Raw genomic sequence first — 20,121 nt, 5'->3', positions numbered from 1 at the left:
GTGTAACTCTGTAACTTCACTTTAGCCTCTGCTTGGTGCTTGGTCGCTTTCTGCAACCAATCAGACAGATCTTGGGCCACTACTTCATTTACATAGGGTGTATACCAAGTAACCAATGGGAAGCCTCTAGAGGGCATTGAAATCCCAGAAAATTCTGAAACCAGGCCCGTGAGCTGCTTGCTCCGGCCTGCTCCCACCCTGTGAAGTGTGCTTTCGCTTTCAATAAATCTCTGCCTTTGTTGCTTCATTCTTTCCTTGCTTTGTTTGTGCATTTAGTCTCATTCTTTGTTCAAAGCACCAAGAACCTGGACACCCTCCACTGGTAACACTAGCACTTTGGGAGGCCAAGATACGGGGATCTCTTGGGCTCAGGAGTTTAAGACCAGCCTGGGCAACATGCCAAAACCTTGTCTCTACAAAAAAATACAAAAATTAGCCAGGCATGGTGGCACGCACCTGTAGTCCCAGATACTCAGGAGGCTGAGGTGGGAGATTCGCTTGAGCCTAGGAAGTTGAGGCTGCAGTGAGCCCAAACTGCACTAGTGCACTCCAGCCTGGGTGACAGAGTGAGACCCTGTTTCAAAAAAAAAGGATAATACATTAGACATGTTGTATTTTCCCACACAAAAGATCAGAATACGAATATATACAAACTATAAGTTTCCCATGTCCTAAGAAATTCTTATTTTATTAAGAAAAATTTTTATACCAAGAAAATCAAGAAACATCTTTTCTAATAAATAAATATGGAGACATCATCCTTATTTTGAGGATGTACGAAGTTTTCTATTAAATGACCTGATGAAGATCATACTTTTAAAACATTCCTTATATCATTATATACTTAGGCATAAATATACAAATGTGTACAATACATATGTGCATATATAAATATAGGTGGTGTGTATGTGTGTATAGAAATTATATTTGTAAACATATTTTTCCATACTCATTCTAGTACATTATAAAGAAAACCTAAAATGAATGGAATCCAAATAAAAGTTCCATGAACACAAACAAAATAGAAGATATTCATTTTGAGGAATAAGACACACTCCTCTAATGAAATGGTTATGAAAAAAAGCTTGGACTAAATAAAAATATTAATCAACTCTTTTAGATGGTCAATAAAAATGTTGCCACAGGAATTCCTGAAATGTTCCCACCTCAATGAGCCTGAGTCATGAAATTTAGCCAAAGTATCTTATTTCACATTTTCCACACACAGAGGGAAATCAGTTCCTAGAACTTTCCACAAGCCAAAAGATCCTAAAATGGACCCGTGACCAATATTTCAACAGAGGTAAACTTTAACAATTTAAGGAGAAGAGCTAAAATACACTCTGCATTCTGCAAAACCTAGTGGATTTTCTGAACTCCTTAATGGCATGTCCTAAAATAATGTTCTTAGGAAAATGTTAAAAAAAAAAAAAAAAAAACCACTATGCTCCATAAAAGCTAATTAGCAGCTCAACCAACAGCTGCAGAGTATTTTTATAGCTGTTACCAATTAGTGTCTTCTCTTGGGGAAAACATTAAAACCAAAAAGAACCTGAAATGTGAGGAAATGAGGTGAACCCTACCTAAAAGCTCAGCACCTTTTGCTGTTATGACCTCTTATTTCAGTGGCTGGTCATCTATTAATAATTTCTGTCTTTAGTCTTGTGCATTCAGAAAGAAAGAATATGTTCATATAACTAAAAATGAAGGGACACTACTAGAGGAAATGTAAATTAAATTTAACATTTTCATAACAGTGACTCACAAACCTTTCCTACAGAAAACACAAGTGTACAATGATACACTTTCAAGGATGTTCTCTGAAGCACTCTTCTCAATACAGAAAAATGGAAAGCAACCCCAATTCCCAACGAAAGGAAACTGTTTAAATAAACCATGTTACAGGGCCAGGCGTGGTGGCTCACGCCTGTAATCCCAGCACTTTGGGAGGCCAAGGCAGGTGGATCACCTGAGGTCAGGAGTTCGAGACCAAACTGGCCAAACCCTGGCTCTCCTAAAAATACAAGAATTAGCTAGGCATAGTGATGCACACCTGTAGTCCCAGCTACTCAGGAGGCTGAAGCAGGAGAATTGCTTGAACCTAGGAGGCAGAGGTTGCAGTGAGCTGACATTGCGCCACCGCACTCCAGCCTGGGCGACAGAGCAAGACTCCATCTCAAAAAAAAAAAAAAACTATGTTATATCTATTCAATGCATTATTATACAGCCAGTAAAAAAAAAAACAAAATGAGAATGATCTGCATGTATGGTCATAAAAACATTTTCAAGGTATATTATTGAGTTAAAAATAAAAACCAAGTTGAAAGTTGCATAGGATTACCCCAGTAGTTATTAACAACCATGTTAATAATAAACATTTTTAAATAGAGGAAAAAATGAAGGGAAATATACCTATTTATAGCAGTTTCTCCAGAATACAAGATTACAGTGTACTTTAAACATTATATATTTCTATATTGTTCAGAATTTGAATAATATGTATTATGTATATAATAAGAAAATTAAGTCTCATTTAAGTTAGTGATACAATTGGAAAGGAAGTAGGAGAAAATCATATTTATAAAGAAAAGGATAAACTTAAGGGTGTTAACTTTTTATAATAGCTCTCAAATATCATTTGTCTCTACCTCTCTTTTAGAAGGCAGTAGTATCCTCACTCTCAGAACTTCAAAATTAAGCACAACACATAGATACTGGAAAAGTCCCCTTAGCATCTCCCCTTACTAATGCCTTCTGAGAACAAAAGTTTAGCCCAAATTCCAGTATTTGTCAAATTCAACTGGGCAAGAATGCTAGCTTCTAAACATTGCAGACAAACCGCACATCTCTACTTCTAAGTTAACAGTAATTACAGAATTAACAACAAAAAGGTACAGATTCTGCAGACTTTAAAACCATTTGAAGCATTTTCAAAATGGAAATTTAAGGAATTAGATAAAAATACTTTTGAATCTATAGTCCAGTAACCTGTTCAAAGATTGTAAAAACTAGATAGAGGCCAGACACAGTGGCTCACGCCTGTAATCCCAGCACTTTGGGAGGCCGAGGTGGGCGGATTACCCAAGGTCAGGAGTTCGAGACCAGCCTGGCCAACATGGTGAAATCCCATCTCTACTAAAAAAATACAAAACTTAGCTGGGCGTGGTGGCACATGCCTGTAGTCCCAGCTACTTGGCTAAGGCAAAAGAATCACTTGGACCCGGAAGGCGGAGGGTGCAGTGAGCCGAGATTGCACCACTGCACTCCAGCCTGGATGACAGAGCGAGATTCCGTCTCAAAAAAAAAAAAAAAAAACTAACTAGATAGAAGGCGAAAAATTGCCTAGAAAGGAAATTGAAGAATCACTAGCAAGGTAAAACTTTCTACCTGCCTGGGAAAGGGTGTGACCTTGTCTGGGAGAGGTTTGTCTCTACAGTTATGTGAACATGAGCAAAACATTTAAACTCCTATACCTCAATTTCCTCACCTGTAAAATGGAAGAACTGGGAATAAATAATTTTGGCTCTAAAATTCTGACGGAAGACCTTCGCTCCATCCTTACCAAAGGGCTTTTTTTAAAGTAATACATGGCCGGGCGCGGTGGCTCATGCTTGTAATCCCAGCACTTTGGGAGGCCAAGGCGGGCGGATCATGAGGTCAGGAGATCGAGACCACGGTGAAACCCTGTCTCTACTAAAAATACAAAAAATTAGCCGGGCGTGGTGGCGGGCACCTGTAGTCCCAGCTACTCGGAGAGGCTGAGGCAGGAGAATGGCGTGAACCCGGGAGGCGGAGCTTGCAGTGAGCCGAGATTGCGCCACTGCACTCCAGCCTGGGCGACAGAGCGAGACTCCGTCTCAAAAAAAAATAAAAATAAATAAAAATAAAAATAAAGTAATACATATGAGGCCAGGCGTGGTGGCTCACGTCTGTAATCTCAGCACTTTGGGAGACTGAGTCAGGCAGATCCCTTGAGGCCAGGAATTTGAGACCCGCCTGGCCAACATGGTGAAACCCTATCTCCACTAAAAATACAAAAATTAGCCAAGCATGGTGGTGTGTGCCTATAGTCCCAGCTACTCGGGAGGCTGAGGCAGGAGAATGGCTTGAACCCAGGAGGTGGAGGTTGCAGTGAGCTAAGGTTGTGCCACTGCACTCCAGCCTGGGCAACAGAGCAAGACTCTGCCTCAAAAAATAAAGTAAAATAAAGTAATACATATGTACTACTTTATACATATGTAATACATATGTACTACTTTATACATATGTAATACATATGTACTACTTTATACATATGTAATACATATGTACTACTTTATACATATGTAATACATATGTATTACTTTATACATATGTAATACATATGTATTACTTTATACATATGTAATACATATGTATTACTTTATACATATGTAATACATATGTATTACTTTATACATATGTAATACATATGTATTACTTTATACATATGTAATACATATGTATTACTTTATACATATGTATTACATATGTATTACTTTATACATATGTATTACTAAGATTACGTAATGCATATGTATTACTAAGATTACGTAATGCATATGTATTACTAAGATTACGTAATGCATATGTATTACTAAGATTACGTAATGCATATGTATTACTAAGATTACGTAATGCATATGTATTACTAAGATTACGTAATGCATATGTATTACTAAAATAAAGTGATACATATACAGTACAAAATATTATCTAATATTATAAGGTACATAGCCAAAAACAGCAGATTCCTGCCTGGCTCCTCCTCACCCCTGAGTTTAATTCCCCAAAAGAAGGTCCTTCAACTCTTTTAGCTATTTCTTCTGGTAATTACTTCTATATTTGTAAATCATGCACTTATACTGCTATTTACAGAGTTTTTCAATTTTAGACATTGCCAAAATTCCTTATTCAATCTATCAAGGTATTTATTCACCTATGCCACTTCCCAAGATTTCCCTCCCAAATTTAATGGAGGTTACTTCCATTTTATTGTACAGCTATACTGTTGAGATGCCAAAGCTATACAGATTATATGTTATATGTGTGTACACACACTTATACATACACATATATGTACATATTCATATATAGTCCTGTCATCCTGTCTCCACATGAGCAGAGTACAGAACTGTCCAGCAATGCATTGCTCTGACAATGTAAAAATAAAACACTCCTTTTATTTCTAGTCTTCAAGTCCTCCATTAAAAGTCCTACATAATGTCTCTATATGAGAGCCAAGAAAAAAGGTAGCTGGGCAGTTGGACCTAAATTTTTAGACCACTCTCAATCACTCTCTGAATCCACTTCAGTGATGTCCAGTTTCTCCGACCCTTTCCAGTCACTCCACACAGTTTAATCCTGTTCCTTGTCCTGTAGGACAAATGATAAATAGGACCCCAAACCTAATTTATTTCAAGACAGGCATGGACGTAATTCTTATGAGCTCTATGGAAAGGGATTAACTAGAGCTAAAAAGATATCAACCTTTAATTATGCGAAAAGTTACCTAAAGCCAACAAGTGTGCTGTATTAAGGAGTAAATTTATGGACTAAATCTCCTGCTCAATTTCAGTCCAAAGAAGACCTTTGAAGTTCTCCAAACGTGGACTTCAGCTGTGGTTCACTACATGTGGACAGCTTCGGGGACGGCATCCTGCCTAGTGCCAGGTGTACAAGTGAACTTGAGGTCAGGCAGGTGACCCTGACAAGCAGGCATGATACATTAAGGAGAGGAAATCTTTCCTCTCATTAATCAACAGGATAAAGGTGATTAAGCAGGAATTATTTTTCAATGACCTATATAATTTTATCAGGGCTGCTATGGCTATTAGCAGGGAGCAGCTGACTTCCTAATGAGATGAATTTGATAGCACAGCCCTTCCAGAGAAGCCAAGGGAGCAAGCCCAATCTATAGGGAAGCAACAATTGGTAGGCATTGTTTACTCCTCCTGAGAGCTGTCTCTCCTACTCAATATTTGGCTCTTTCCCTTCAGGGGGGTTTCCCTGTACCTGGATGGCTGGGGCTGCAGCATCTGCTGAATAGTGGAAGCTAGATCTGCTGTGAACGGGTGGGTCCAGGAGGCTAGGACACAACTGGGCTAATTCACCAGACCTGCTCATGTGATTCCCAAAGTCCCAAGCCAACAAGGCTACCGCCGCCTGCACCAACACCTCGCTCTGACCAGGCCTGAAATAAGACAGCAAGGTAGTTCCTCCCACTCCCTAGCAGAAGTGGAGTTAACAAGGGACCTTTGTCGAGCCAGAGGAAACACAAATACACACACACTATCAATAATAACCACGACTTGAACGCAGTTTCATCAGAGAATTTACGAAATTGAGCAACAGCTACCCAACAAGTAAGTCCTTACACCAGGAAAGGGCTGCAAACCTCAGACGGGCACCGCCTCTGTCTCCTGTGTAAGCAAGTAGATTTACAGGGGAAACCTGAACTCCACATCTCTTTGCCTTTTCCTGTGCCTCCCAGAGGACCCAGGGACCAAGGAATGGGATGGAGGGCCCTGATGACATCTTCCTTCGTCAAAACAAGCTGGCTCTCTCTATCCCAGGGTCAGTCACCGCGTAACGCCCTGTCCCGGAGCCCGAAACCCTAGGAGTCACCTCCTCCCCACTGCGCCCCCGCCCGACGCAGCGACCTCGTTTGGAACATCCCCAGCCGGCCCCCAGCCCAATGCCTGCTCCCCCAGCCCAATGCCCGCAACCCCTGCCCAGCTGGCGGACGCAGAGAAGGGACAATACGGCTCTCCCTCCTCCTTCAACCCTCTAAATAAAAGAATCCCTCAAGCGCAATTCTCCGGCCAGCACAGCACCTACCTGTTCCCGGCCGTGGCTCCTCCTCCCTGAGCAGTGGGGCTCGCTGGACAAGTGTCCTCAGACAGTCCAGAAAGTTTGCGCTGCGGTCCCGGGGACGCCTGCGCGGTACCCCGTGAGGAAAGCCAGGCCGGCTCCTCGCCCTGCGGGCGGCCGCCGCTCGAAAGTCTTGGCCCAGGTCCTCCGGGCCCGGCTCAAACTCAGGAGTGCCCGGGAAGAATGTAGGTCGTGAGAAGGTCGGAACGAAACTTTTCAAAGGTGCGTCAGCCGCTGGCTGAGCCGCGTGGGTCCCGGGCTGCCCCCCGCCTCTCCCTCGTGAGCGCGGGAGGGGCGGAGGCGGGAGCCGGGACCGGAGCGGGGCAGGGGCAGGGGTGGGGCCCAACCTGCCTGGAGGCCTCCGGGAGTGCGCCCCGGCCCCGCCCCGGCCCCGCCCCCGCCGCCACCGGCCCCGCCCCTGCCGCTGGGCCACGCCGCCGCCAGGTGCGCGGGGGACTCAGGCAGCGCCGCGCCGCACGGCCCGCGCCGGTTTCCAAGGTGAAGGAGGAGGAGCCTCTGAGGGAAAGTTTCCATCGAAACTCGAGCTGGGCGCAGTGGAGCCCTCGCGCCCTTGGGGGCTAGCGTTTGGCCAGAGCTACACACTCCTTACTCACGCACGCACACCGCCGTACACAGCACAGTCGTTCACCGTCCCGCCAAAGGCTCGTCTCTAGGGTTCTGCCGAGTGGAAGGAGTCGGACAACGCCGCACGTCACGGGCGTTTTCGATTTCTCACTTCCCGAAGGTTTGACGGCGGCCACTGGCGCAATGGCCCAGCTCTTCTTTCCTTTGCTGACTCCTTCCTTGAGGTGTGAATTTTAAAATGCTGATACCGTCCCAAGAGAGCTGAGTCAAGTGAGGCAAACGTTTGCCTGTTGTTCTCCTGACAGACACCCTGCAGTGGGCAGGGGAAATGTGGCCTTGGCCGACGTTAATGAAGTGCCAGGATGGAGGGAGGGGGCCTGCTGATTTGTTCTGTTTTACTTTTTAAGGGTAACTATAGCGTTACTGGAGTCGTCTGTGGGTTTGGGGAGTTTGTGGCGCGTGTGTGTGTCACACATTCACTGGCAACTCCCGCCAACCCCTTCCCAAGAAATGAAGGCTCTAACGTGGGCTGTTCTACAACAAAGGTGAAACTTCCCCAAATCACGATTCCCCGCAAAATGAGAGAGGAGGTGCAGCATCCATTTCCCCACTACCACGCTTGAGATGGTGGCTTTGGGCACTGCCCGGTGCCCCGACATCCTTCCCAGAGCCCAGCCTGCCCACCTGGGCCTGGCCCTGCGCGGCCGCCTGCCTTTGCATCAGAGACCACAGCTGTGCCATTGCCAAACTGGGCAGCACCGCCTTACTTCCCCATTCCTCCGTCTCCCACCCGTCTTGCATGCGTGGGTCGCGAAGTGATGGACTTTAAATCCCAGAGGAGGAATGAGAAACTTGGTTAGTGGCTCTCTTGGCATGTTCATAGCCCTGTGGTTGAAGTGGCTGAAACCTGCGGTGAGCCTCAGTCCGAGCAGCTGGGGCCACACCAGTTTGCAAAGGCAGATGTGGCAGTTTTCCACCGCAGCAGCAGCCTGCTGGCGCCTCATCAGATTCTCCTTTGGAGGAAGTATCTTCTTCCCTTCATTCTCGGTGAATGGCATCCAGAGATAACCAAAATCAGGTGTATCTAGTTTCAAGTTCTGTCTTGCAACCGTGATAATTGGAAAATGCAAACTTTATGCTTTCTTCTCTAGCTGTCTACCACCACTGCTGCGCTAGTGGATGACTGCAGGAACACCGGGTACTTGCCACAAGTATCTCTCCAGATTCATCAGCCTTTCACCTGTGACAAGCGCAGTCAAGAAGTGGCTCCTAAGTAAAAGCTGGGGAAGAACAAGGAAGATAGAGCTCAGAGTAGAAAGCTGTGAAGTTCTGCACAACAGGTCCCCTTGGCCTGCTCTAACAGTTGGAATGTGGGGAAAGCATTCATTTACTCAACAAATATATACTGAGTGCCTTTTGCGTGCTAGGCACGCTTCTAGGGGTTGAGGACACAGCAGAGAGCACAAACAACAATTCCAGCCCTCGTGGAGCTTACCTCTTCCAGGTGGGAAAGACAGATGGTAAATGTATAAGGACCATATATGGACTGCTGTATGATTAGAAATGCTATGGAGAGGCTAGGAGTGGTGTCTCATGCCCGTAATCCCGCAATTTGAGAGGCCAAAGGAGGATTGCTTGAGGCCAGAAGTTGGAGACCCAACGCCACATAGCAAGACCCCCTATCTACAAAAAGTTTAAAAATTAGCCAGGCGTGGTGGCTTGCACCTGTAGTCCTAGCTATCCAGGAGGCTGAGGTGGGAGGATCGCTTGAGCCCACTGCATTCCAGCCTGGGCGACAGAGTGAGACCCTGTCTTGAAAGAAAGAAAGAAATGCTGTGGATAAAAATTAAGCAGAGAGGGTACATAGAACATATGAGGGGTGCTATGTTCGGAGGGGGTGGTGATCAAGGAAAGCTTCTGGAGGAGGTAACATTTGAGGAAAGACTTGAGGGAGGTTACAGATATCTGAGCAGACAACTTCCCAGGCAGAAAGCATAGCAAATGTAAAGGCCCTGAGGCAGGAGTATGCCTGAGTGTACTAGGAACAATCCAGAAGGCACCATGAAAGAATGGAGAAGATGAAGTCAGTGAAGTGAAAGGTGGGGGTGATGCAGATCAGGTAAGGCTTTTACTCTGAGTGAGTTGGTTGGAGCCACTGGAGGATTTTGTGTAGAAAAGTGACATTTTCTGACATTGTAATTGGATCACTTTGACTGCTGGGTTAAGAATAAACAGTAGGGTTTAAGGGTAGAAGCACAGAGACTGGTTAAGAGGCTACTAAAATAATCTAGGGTCAGCCGGGTGCGGTGGCTCACGCCTGTAATTCCAGCACATTGGGAGGCCAAGGTGGGTGGGTCACGAGATCAGGAGATCAAGGCCATCCTGGCTAACATGGTGAAACCCTGCGTCTACTAAAAATACAAAAAATTAGCTGGGTGTGGTGGCATGCGCCTGTAGTCCCAGCTACTCAGGAGACTAAGGCAGGAGAATCACTTGAACTCGGGAGGCGGAGGTTGCAGTGAGTGGAGGTTGCAGTGAGCCGAGATCGCACCACTGCACTCCAGCCTGGGCGACAGAGCAAGACTCCATCTCAAAAAAAGATAATAACAATAGTTGAAGGGCAAGAAGATAGAGATGTGGACCAGAGAAATAGTGGTAGAGATGATAAGCTGATGGTTTCCTCAAATTGGATGTGGGGTATAAAGGAAAGGAGATGAGAAGGACTCTGAGGCTTTTGGGCAGCGTAAGGATGAAACTGCTATAACAAAGTTGGAGAAGACTTCAAAAGGAGCAGGTTAGGGTAAAATCAAGGCAGGAAAGGAAAGGCACATAATTTGAATGGTCTTCAGTTTCTTCAACTTATAAAATGAAGAAAATAATACCTACTTTGTTAAGGTTGTTTTAGGATGACATAAATTAGCATAGCACAATGCCTAATACATGATAGGCACTTAAGAATGTTAGTTCCCTCTCTACAAATATGAATTTCATTCATATCCATTATGCCCTCTGGGAGTGAAACAGACTCATTCTTTTGAGGAAATAAGTCTTGCTAAAGGTAAAGGGGCTGTCTCCTTCTCCCACTCTTGCCATATGACACTGCCTGCTCTCTCTTTGTCTTCCACCATGAAGACGGGCATGGTCGCTCATGTGGAAGCTTCCTGAGGCCCTCACCCAGAAGCGGATGCTGGAGCCATGCTTGTACAGCTTGCAGAACTGTAAGCCAATTAAAACTCTTTTCTTTATAAATTAAAATAGATAAATAAAAATAAAGGATAACCAGATGTGGTGGATGGGCCTATAGTCCCAACTGCTTAGGAGGCCGAGGCAGAAGGATCAATTGAGCCCAGGAGGTCGAGGTTGCAGTGAGCTTTGAGTGCCATTGCACGCCAGCCTGGGCAACAGAGTGAGACCCTGTCTCTTCTAAAAAAAAGAAAAAAAGTTGAAAAATATCTATTACATGGAAATATATTTATAATATATTATTGTATAAAGTAAGCCTACTATAAAAGTAAGTGTGTAAAGTAAGATTCTCTTTACAAATGATTAATCATTAATAATGATTATCTCAGCCAGGCATGGTAGCTCATGCCTGTAATCCCAGAACTTTGGGAGGCTGAGGCAGGTGGATCACCTGAGGTCAGGAGTTCGAGACCAGCCTGACCAACATGGTGAAACCCCGTCTCTACTAAAAATACAACAATTAGCTGGGCATGGTGGCAAGCGCCTGTAATCCCAGCCACTCGGGGTCTGAAGCAAGAGAATCACTTCAACCTGGGAGGCGGAGGTTGCAGTGAGCCGAGATTGCACCATGGCACTTCAGCCTGGGCAACAAGAGTGAAACTCCATCTCAAAAAAATCATCATCATAATAATGATTATCTCAATACTAGGATAACAGTTTATTTTTATTCTCTGTGCTTTTCTCTACTTCCAAGTTTTCTGCCATAGGAAGGTATCACTTTCTCTTAGGAGTGGAACTGCTGGATGATAGGCTGTATATACAATGAGATTTAGTTGATACTGCCAGTTTTCCAAAGTGATTATACCAATTTATGCTCCCACTGACAACATATAAGAATTCCAATTTGGAGCAATGCGTTTTGTAACAGCATCGTCCAGTTAAACAGCAATTAATTTGAACCTACTGCTTTAGAAGTTATAATAATTAAGCAAAAGTTAAAAATAAGTATATTGGTTGTAAATGCATGTATTAGTAACAGTAGCCTTTTCTAAATCATGTTTTTTATCAATGTATTTCATTTTATTATTTTTGTTTTGTTTTGTTTTGTTTTGTTTGAGACGGAGTTTCACTCCTTGGCCCAGGCAGTGGTGCGATCTCGGCTCACTCCAACCTCCGCCTTCCAGTTTCAAGCGATTCTCCTGCCTCAGCCTCCTGAGTAGCTGGAATTGCAGGCATCCACCATCATGCCCAGCTAATTGTTGTATTTTTAGTAGAGACGGGGTTTCACCGTGTTGACCAGGCTGGTCTTAAACTCCTGACCTTGTGATCCGCCTGCCTCGGCCTCCCAAAGTGCTGGGATTACAGGCATGAGCCACCATGCCTGGCCCCACTTTATTCATTTTTTATACTCTTCAGCTCTGTTATTATAGTACTTTAAAGCACTGAAATTATATTTCTTTATTGTAGAAGCCAGTCAAGTCTTCTCCCTCTTTTTCTTACCACCTTTATTTCCACTTTAAAATGTAATTATATTTGAAATTACATATTTCTCAAATTATTAAACGTTAAATACTAGATATTCAGGATTACATGAACAAAGGAGAGAAGTATTTCATCATTCACACACACATACATACATACACAAATTCTTTCACAGAGCTCATAGGACTATAGATCTTAACACTCCTATGAGGAAGTGGACAAAGTGCATCATCTGTGTTTAAGAAAAGCAGAAGCTAAAATGCAGCGTAGGGAAGTTGTCCCAGATACCTTGGAATTGAAAGTAAAAAGTACATGAAGACATTATCATTTGTAGTCAGATTAAATCTAAATTTAAATTATCTTCTGTAGTTGTTTCTCTTAAAAAAAGAGCTCAAAAATGAACAGTGTGTATTCTGTTATAATAGTAATCATGCTGTCAAGAAATTCTTTTTTCTTTTTTTTTTTTTTTGAGATGGAGTGTCGCTCTGTCACCCAGGCTGGAGTGCAGAGGTGCCATCTCGACTCACTGCAAGCTCCACCTCCTGAGTTCACACCATTCTTCTGCCTCAGCCTCCCGAGTAGCTGGGACTACAGGCGCCCGCCACCACGCCCAGCTAATTTTGTGTATTTTTAGTAGAGATGGGGTTTCATTGTGTTAGCCAGGATGGTCTGGATCTCCTGACCTTGTGATCCGCCCACCTTGGCCTCCCAAAGTACTGGGATTACAGGCATGAGCCACCGCACCCGGCCAAGAAATTGTTTTTTCTAACAAGTACAATTAATAAAAGTATGTTAGCAGAGAGGGTAGTGGCAGAGATTCCCACAATAGTACCCAGTTCTCAGTCTGGTGGAGTTGGCAGTACATGCTGCAGCATTTTTGCCAAATAGTGGTAATAATGACATGCCCATTGGAGTAGATCTATAATATGATTTGAGTGTTGTTCCTAGTTATATAGCCGTCAAGTTTACATAACCTCTGTGGACAACTTTATAGATTCAATAAGCTACTTAATATTATAATAAGTTATTTTCTTTTAAATCAGCTGCATATGTTTTCTGCAGTTTGTAGCAGAACTCTTGACAGAGCTATATGTTACATTTACTTTTGTCTGTTTTCAATGGCCAAGACATGAAGTACTATTTTGCAAGGTAGTGGTCATAGTGGGTGTATTAGTCCGTTCTCACACTGCTATAAAGATACTACCTGAGACTGAGTGATTTATAAAGGAAAGGGGTTTAATTGACTTACAGTTCCACATGGCTGAGGAAGCCTCAGGAAACTTACAATCATGGTAGAAGGCGAAGGGGAAGCAAGCACCTTCTTCACAAGGCAGCAGGAGAATGAGAGTGTGAGCATCAGATAATGTGAGAACTCACTCACTACCAGGAAAACAGCATGGGTGAAACCCCTCCTGTGATCCAGTCACCTCCCACCAGGTCCCTCCCTTGATACATGGGGATTACAATTTGAGATGAGATTTGGGTGGGGACACAGAGCCAAACCATATCAGTGGGGATCATTGTGTTGTTATCAAACTCAAACCTAAAGGGAATACAAGGTAGACACTACTAGTTGCCTATTCAATTTCAAGTCTCTATTTTTATCTTTCTACCAGAACGCCTTCCCTCCTTTTTTATAGCAGCAAAATGCAACCGCCTTTACAACTACAGGTAGTTATATGACACAGTCCAAGCCAATGGAATGTAAGAGGATGTCCTTGCATGTACTTTCAGAAAGCCCAGCTGGCTTGGTTCCATGAATCTTTGCCCTTCTTTTCATCCACTTCTTCCTGCTTGGACATTGGTTACCTGGAGAAATAGAAGCCATTTTGAGATGATGAAAGCAAAAGTTAAATGTATGAGATGATGGTGCAGAAAGCCAGAAGGGGCCTCCAGAACACTGAGCTTTGTAGAGTCGTGTACCATAGCTGTATTGCCCACCTCTGAACTTCCTGCTGAGATAAAAAACAATCCTTATGTGTTTATACTACTGTTATTTCAGTTTCTTTTAAGTATAGCAAACACATTCCAAATAATACAGCATCTGAAGTTTTTGGTTTTGTTTTTAATTTTTTTTTTAGGGATGGATTCTGGCTGTGTAGCGGCTAGAGTGTAGTGGCTATGCTTAGGTGCGATCATAGCTCACTACAGCCTCTAACTGGCCTCAAGCAATCCTCCCACCTCAGCTTCCAGGGTAGCTGGGATTACAGGACAGCACCACACTAAAGTTTCTGTTAAATAGAATGTTTGCTGTAGATTTTTAGTTGATGTCCTCTGTTAGATTGAAAACCTTCCTTTATTTTCTTGTGAAATTTCTAAGAGATTTTTAAATCATTAACTGGTATTGAACTTTATAAAATGATTTTTCTGTGTCTGAGATGATCATATGATTATTTTTCCTGTTTATGTCCCTTGATGTGATGATTTTTATTGTAGATCTTCCTTTATTGAACCAAATTTACGTTATTTATATTAACCTTATTTGATTGTAATATATTTTTAGTAGGGTATTAGACTCTGTTACCTAACATTTTACTTAGCATTATTTTGCATCTAAGTTCATAAGTAAAATAGGCCTTTTTTTCTTTATGTGACTAGGTATCAACATTATATTGGCCTTATAAATTATGTTGAACACTTTGCCTATTTTTTCTGTTTTTCTAGAGCAACTTGTGTCATAGGAATCATCAGGCAATAAGATGCAGGGAAAACTCTGGATACTGCATACCCAAAGTTGAATACATTTTTCTTCTTTTTGAAACTTTCAATATACATAAAGACAAGTGCACATATTATAAGTATATAGTTCAGTTTATTTCCACAAACTGAATAAACCCATGTAATCAGCACCCAGATCGGGAAACAGAATCTGGAAGCTTCCTTGTGTCCCCTTCCAATCACTATTTCCCCTCACGGTTAATCCTGACTTCTAACTGCATAGATTTGTCTTGTCTATTTTTGTACTTTATATAACTAGAATAATAGAATAGATACTCTTTTGTATCTGTCTCTCTGGTTCTTATTTGTAAGATTCATCCATATTGTTGATGTTGTTGTGCTTATGGGTAGTTTATTATTTGCTGTATATAATATTTCATTGGGTAAATATTCCATGAATTAGCTATCCATTACTACTTGTAAGTGTACAGCTCAGCTTATTTCCACAAGCCGAATAGACCCATGTAATTAATGGTTGTTTGGTGACAGAGAGAAAGGTTTTTTTTAAAAATCTTTTAAAATGCATGACAGGAAAGTAGAATTACTTAAGTACTAAAAAAACAATAAGAAGGGGGAAATTAAAGTGGTGTAGCTACTTTGGAAAACAGTCTGATAGTTCCTGAAATAATTAAACATAGATTGACTATATGACCCAGCAATTGCACTCATAGGCATATATGCAAGACAAAACATATGTCCACACAAAAGCTTGTACATAAATATTCATAGCAGCATTAGCCACAATATCTAAAGGGTGAAAATAATCCAGATGTCCAACAACTGCTGAATGTTAAACAAAATGTGGTATATCCATATAATGGAATATTATTTGGCCATAAAAAGGAATGAAGTGGCCGGGCGCCGTGGCTCACACCTATAATCTAGCACTTTGGGAGGCCGAGGCGGGTGGATCACTTGAGGTCAGGAGTTCAAAACCAGCCTGGCCAACATGGTAAAATGCCATCTCTACTAAAAATACAAAAAAAAATAGCCAGGTGTGGTGGCAGGTCCCTGTAATCCCAGCTACTTGGGAGGCTGAGGCAGGAGAATTGCTTGAACCCGGGAAGCAAAGGTTGCAGTGAGCCAAGATTGTGCCACTATACTCCATCCTGGGTGACAGAGCAAGACTCCATCTCAAAAAAAAAGGAATGAAATATTAATAGGATATACACTGCAATATGGATAAAGCTTGAAAATATTATGTTACATAAAATAAGCCAGGTATGAAAGATATTATTGTATGATTCCATTTATATGAAATGTCCAGAATCAAAATAGGCAAATTCATATAGGCAGAAAGAGGCTCGGGGAGTTAGAGTTAGAGAGGGGAATGGGGCATGACTGCTAATGGATACAGGGTTTCTTTCTGTTGTCGTGAAAATGCTCTGGAATTAGATAGTAATGATGGTTCTACATGTAAATATACTAAAACCACTCAATGCATACTTTTAAAAAGATGACTTTTACAGTATATGAAATATCTGTCCAATTTTTTTAAAGGAAAGTAGAATAAAAGAGTGCCAGAGCTGGCACTTGTCTGGAAATTATCCACTGATCCTTGGTGGCCTACAGCCTGGGTTACAATGGGTTATAAATGAAGGGACAGGAGACAAACCTTCAGAGGAAGACACTAGGAGAAGGGGGGTGGCAATGGAATCCACAGAGGAAGACAGTGAAGATATGTGCCTTTTTGAGCCTTGGCCCTGGGTGGAATGATTTAAAAAAAAAAAGTTTCCCCTGAAAATCACTAACTCCACACCTAATTTGGAGCCAGAATTAATATTTTCTATGTGGTCCAAAAATACTTCAAAAGTTTAGATCAGACAGGTCCTGGAATGGTTGTACCTCTAGGTGCCCAGCCGGCACAACAAACACAAATCCTGTTGAGGAATGCATTTTAAATCCAGGCTTCAAAGCATTGCCACAGATAAATATGCAAAGAAATTGAATATTATAATTTCCCTTTGGATTTCAGTTTAATCCTGCGTGTTTTAGGAATTTTTTATTGACAGAGCTGTTTAACTCTACCTTTTTGTTATTAACTATTCTAGTGTGCTTGGTTTTTTTTTTTTTTTTTTTGAGATGGTGTCTTGCTCTGTCGCCCAGGCTGGAGTGCAGTGGCGCTATCTCGGCCCACTGCAGGCTCCGCCCCCTGGGGTTCACGCCATTCTCCTGCCTCAGCCTCCTGAGTAGCTGGGACTACAGGTGCCTGCCACCTCACCTGGCTAATTTTTTTGTATTTTTAGTAGAGAGGGGGTTTCACCGTGTTAGCCAGGATGGTCTCGATCTCTGACCTCGTGATCCGCCCGCCTCGGCCTCCCAAAGTGCTGGGATTACAGGCGTGAGCCACCGCGCCCAGCCAACTATTCTAGTGTTTTGTTGTCAGAGAACATACTCTGTGTGATGCTAATTATTTGGAGTTTATAGAGGCTCTTTTGTAACCTAGTCCATAATCAATTAATATAAATGTTCCATGGGTGCTTTAAAAATAGGTATTTTTTAAAATATCTATTTTTAAAGCACCCATGGAACATTTATATTAATTGATTATACATTTATATTAATTGATTATGCATTTATATTATGGATTTATATTATGCATTTATATTAATTTATTATGCATTTATAATTATTGATTACAGGTGTGAGCACAGTGAGATTACACCTGTAATCTTGGCACTTTGGGAGGCCAAGGTGGTTGAATCACTTGAGCCCAGGAGTTTAAGACCAGCCTAGACAACATGGCAAACCCCATTTCTACAAAAAAAAGAGACAAAAATTTTCTGGGCATGGTGGCGTAGCCTGTAGTCCTAGCTACTTAGGGGGCTGAGGTGGGAGGATTGCTTGAGCCCAGGAAATCGAGGCTGCACACTGTGACTGTGCCACTGCACTCCAGCCTGGGTCACAGAGCAAGATACTGTCTCTTTAAAAAAAAAAAAATTAGCTTTTCAGGCATGCAAAGTTAAACATATAGAACAATAGAAGATGAAATGTATTAATCTTGTACATTTTGTGTCTTATTTTGTATCTGCCTTATCAAAAATTTTTAAAGGTGTCTTGTTAGATATTACCATGTATTATTGTTGATTTTTACAAATTTTCCCCAGTAGTCTACTAATCCTTGCTCCCTGTACTTTGAATGTATATTTGTTATAATTTGGATGTTTGTCCCTTCCACATCTCCTGTTGAAATGTAATCCCTGATGTTGGAGGTGGAGCCTGGTGGGAAGTATTGGGTTATGGGGGTGAATCCCTCATTAATGGTTTGGTGCTGTCCTCGAGTAATGAATGAGTTCTCGCTCTGTAAGTTCACATGAGATCTGATTGTTTAAAAGAGCCTGGCACTTCCTCCCTCCCTCACTTGCCCCTTCTCTCACTTGCTCCTTCTCTCACCATGTAACACGCTTGTTCCCCTTCACCTTCTGCCATGATTGTAAGCTTCCAGAGGCCCTCACCAAAAGCAAATGCTAGCACTATGCTTTATGTACAGCCTGAAGAACCACAAGCTAATTAAACCTCTTTTCTTTATAAATTACCCAGCCTCAGGTATTTCTTTATAGCAAAACAACTGGACTAATACAATGTTGTTTAGTGCATATTTCTTCCATCATTAGTGTCACATATGTTTATGATATATTTTCTTGACCTTTTTTTTTACCAATATGCAGTAACCCACTTTATTCTTTGTATTACTGCTCTCCATGAAAACAGAACCAATTGGATGTGCATATACATAGAAAGAGATGTATTATAAGGAATTGGCTCATGTGATTATGGAGACTGTCAAGTCCAAATCTACTGTATAGGCCAGAAGTCTATAGCTAGGGGATCAGATAAAGTCCAGCAGGCAGAGAATTTCCTCTCACTTTGAAAGGCTGGTCTTTTTGTTCTATCCAGGCCTGCAACTGATTAGATGAGGTTCACCCACATTATGGAGGTCAATCTGCCCCACCCAAAGTTTACTGATTTAAATGTTCATCTCATCCAAAACACCCTCCAAGTTGAAACGTAAAATTAACTATCACATCCCTTGTAACTTTTTTTTTGCCTTAAATTCAAACTGTATATTAAAATTATTATCCCAGTTCTCTTCCGGTTCATATTTTGCTGGTTTGCATTTTCTGTGCTTATTTTTTACCTCTCTTAAACTGTTTATTTTATGTCTATCCTCTGTAAATGACATATTGCTACATCTAATTTTTAAAAATACATTCTGAGATTCTCAGGTTATGATTTAGAAGTTTAATCTACTCATACATATTCTAATTTCTGATATATTGGCACTCTATTTGCCATCTTTTTCAAGTTTTATTTTTGCCATACTTTCTTTTTTGCCTACATTTTGATAGATCAGATTTTCTTCTGCTTGTTTAAAATTTATGTATTTTGTTTTTATTCTTCAGGTAGTAATCCCTAAGTTTTTTTTTTTTGTTTTTTTTTTTTAAGACATGGTGTCACTCTGTCACCCAGGGAGTGCAGTGGCACAATCATGGCTCACTGCAGCCTCAAACTCCCAGGCTCAAGCAATCCTCCCACCTCAGCCTCCTGAGTACCTGGGACTACAGACATGTGCCACCACACCCAACTAAATTTTTTGAAGTTTTTTGTAGAGATGGGGCAGTAGCCCAGGCTGGTCTCAAACTCCTGGGCTCAAGTGAACCTCTCGACTCAGCCTCCCAAAGTGCAGTGCTGGGATTACAGGTGTGAGCCACTATATCTGGCCCTAACTTACCGAGGACCATATTTACACTTACTTTTCCTTGTCAATGTCTAAAGTTTAGCAACTCTTACCACTCTCTAGATTCTCTATTCATACCTCATCTTCCACCATCAGTGGGTTTTTTTCAATTTTATTTTTTAGTGTTACATAATAATTGTACATATTTGTGGGATACATGTGATGTTTTGATACATGCATACAATGTATAATGATCAAATCAGAATAATTAGGATATCCATCACCTTAAATATTTATCATTTCTTTGTGTTGAGAACATTTCAAATCTTCTAGCTATTTTGAAATATATGTTACTGTTAGCTATAGTCACCCTACTATGATATTGAACACTAGAACTTATTCCTTATATCTAACCATATTTTTGTACCCATTAATTAATCTCTCTTCATCCCCCATACCCCATTTCCCTCATAGCCTCTGGTAATGGTCATTCTACTCTTTATCTTCATGGGATCAACATTGTTAGCTCCCACATATAAGTGAGAACATGCAGTATTTCTTTCTGTGCCTGGCTTATTTCACTT

The 20,121-nt window shown here is 41.8% G+C and overlaps 1 protein-coding gene and 1 long non-coding RNA gene across 5 annotated transcripts in view; one reads left to right on the top strand and one right to left on the bottom strand.

The window, feature by feature from the left end:
• FHIP1A (FHF complex subunit HOOK interacting protein 1A) overlaps positions 1-7,209 on the bottom strand; it is a 270,913-nt gene extending 263,704 nt beyond the window's left edge. For all 4 annotated transcript variants that reach the window (XM_063638266.1, XM_055276115.2, XM_063638267.1 and 1 more), the window contains exon 1: positions 6,859-7,209. The gene's annotated coding sequence lies outside the window, so the exon portion shown is untranslated. The remainder of the gene's footprint in view (positions 1-6,858) is intronic.
• A 173-nt stretch (positions 7,210-7,382) lies between these two features.
• Positions 7,383-17,284, top strand: LOC134736502 (uncharacterized). The gene is made up of 3 exons (XR_010120561.1): positions 7,383-7,746; positions 8,628-8,980; positions 14,806-17,284. It is a non-coding gene; the product is annotated as an uncharacterized lncRNA (long non-coding RNA).
• Positions 17,285-20,121: the final 2,837 nt, after the last annotated feature.

Source organism: Symphalangus syndactylus, chromosome 4, assembly GCF_028878055.3.
Source record: "Symphalangus syndactylus isolate Jambi chromosome 4, NHGRI_mSymSyn1-v2.1_pri, whole genome shotgun sequence".
NCBI lineage: Eukaryota > Metazoa > Chordata > Mammalia > Primates > Hylobatidae > Symphalangus > Symphalangus syndactylus.
The sequence above is the reverse complement of the archived record's forward strand: the minus strand, read 5'-3'. Positions and strand labels throughout refer to the sequence as shown.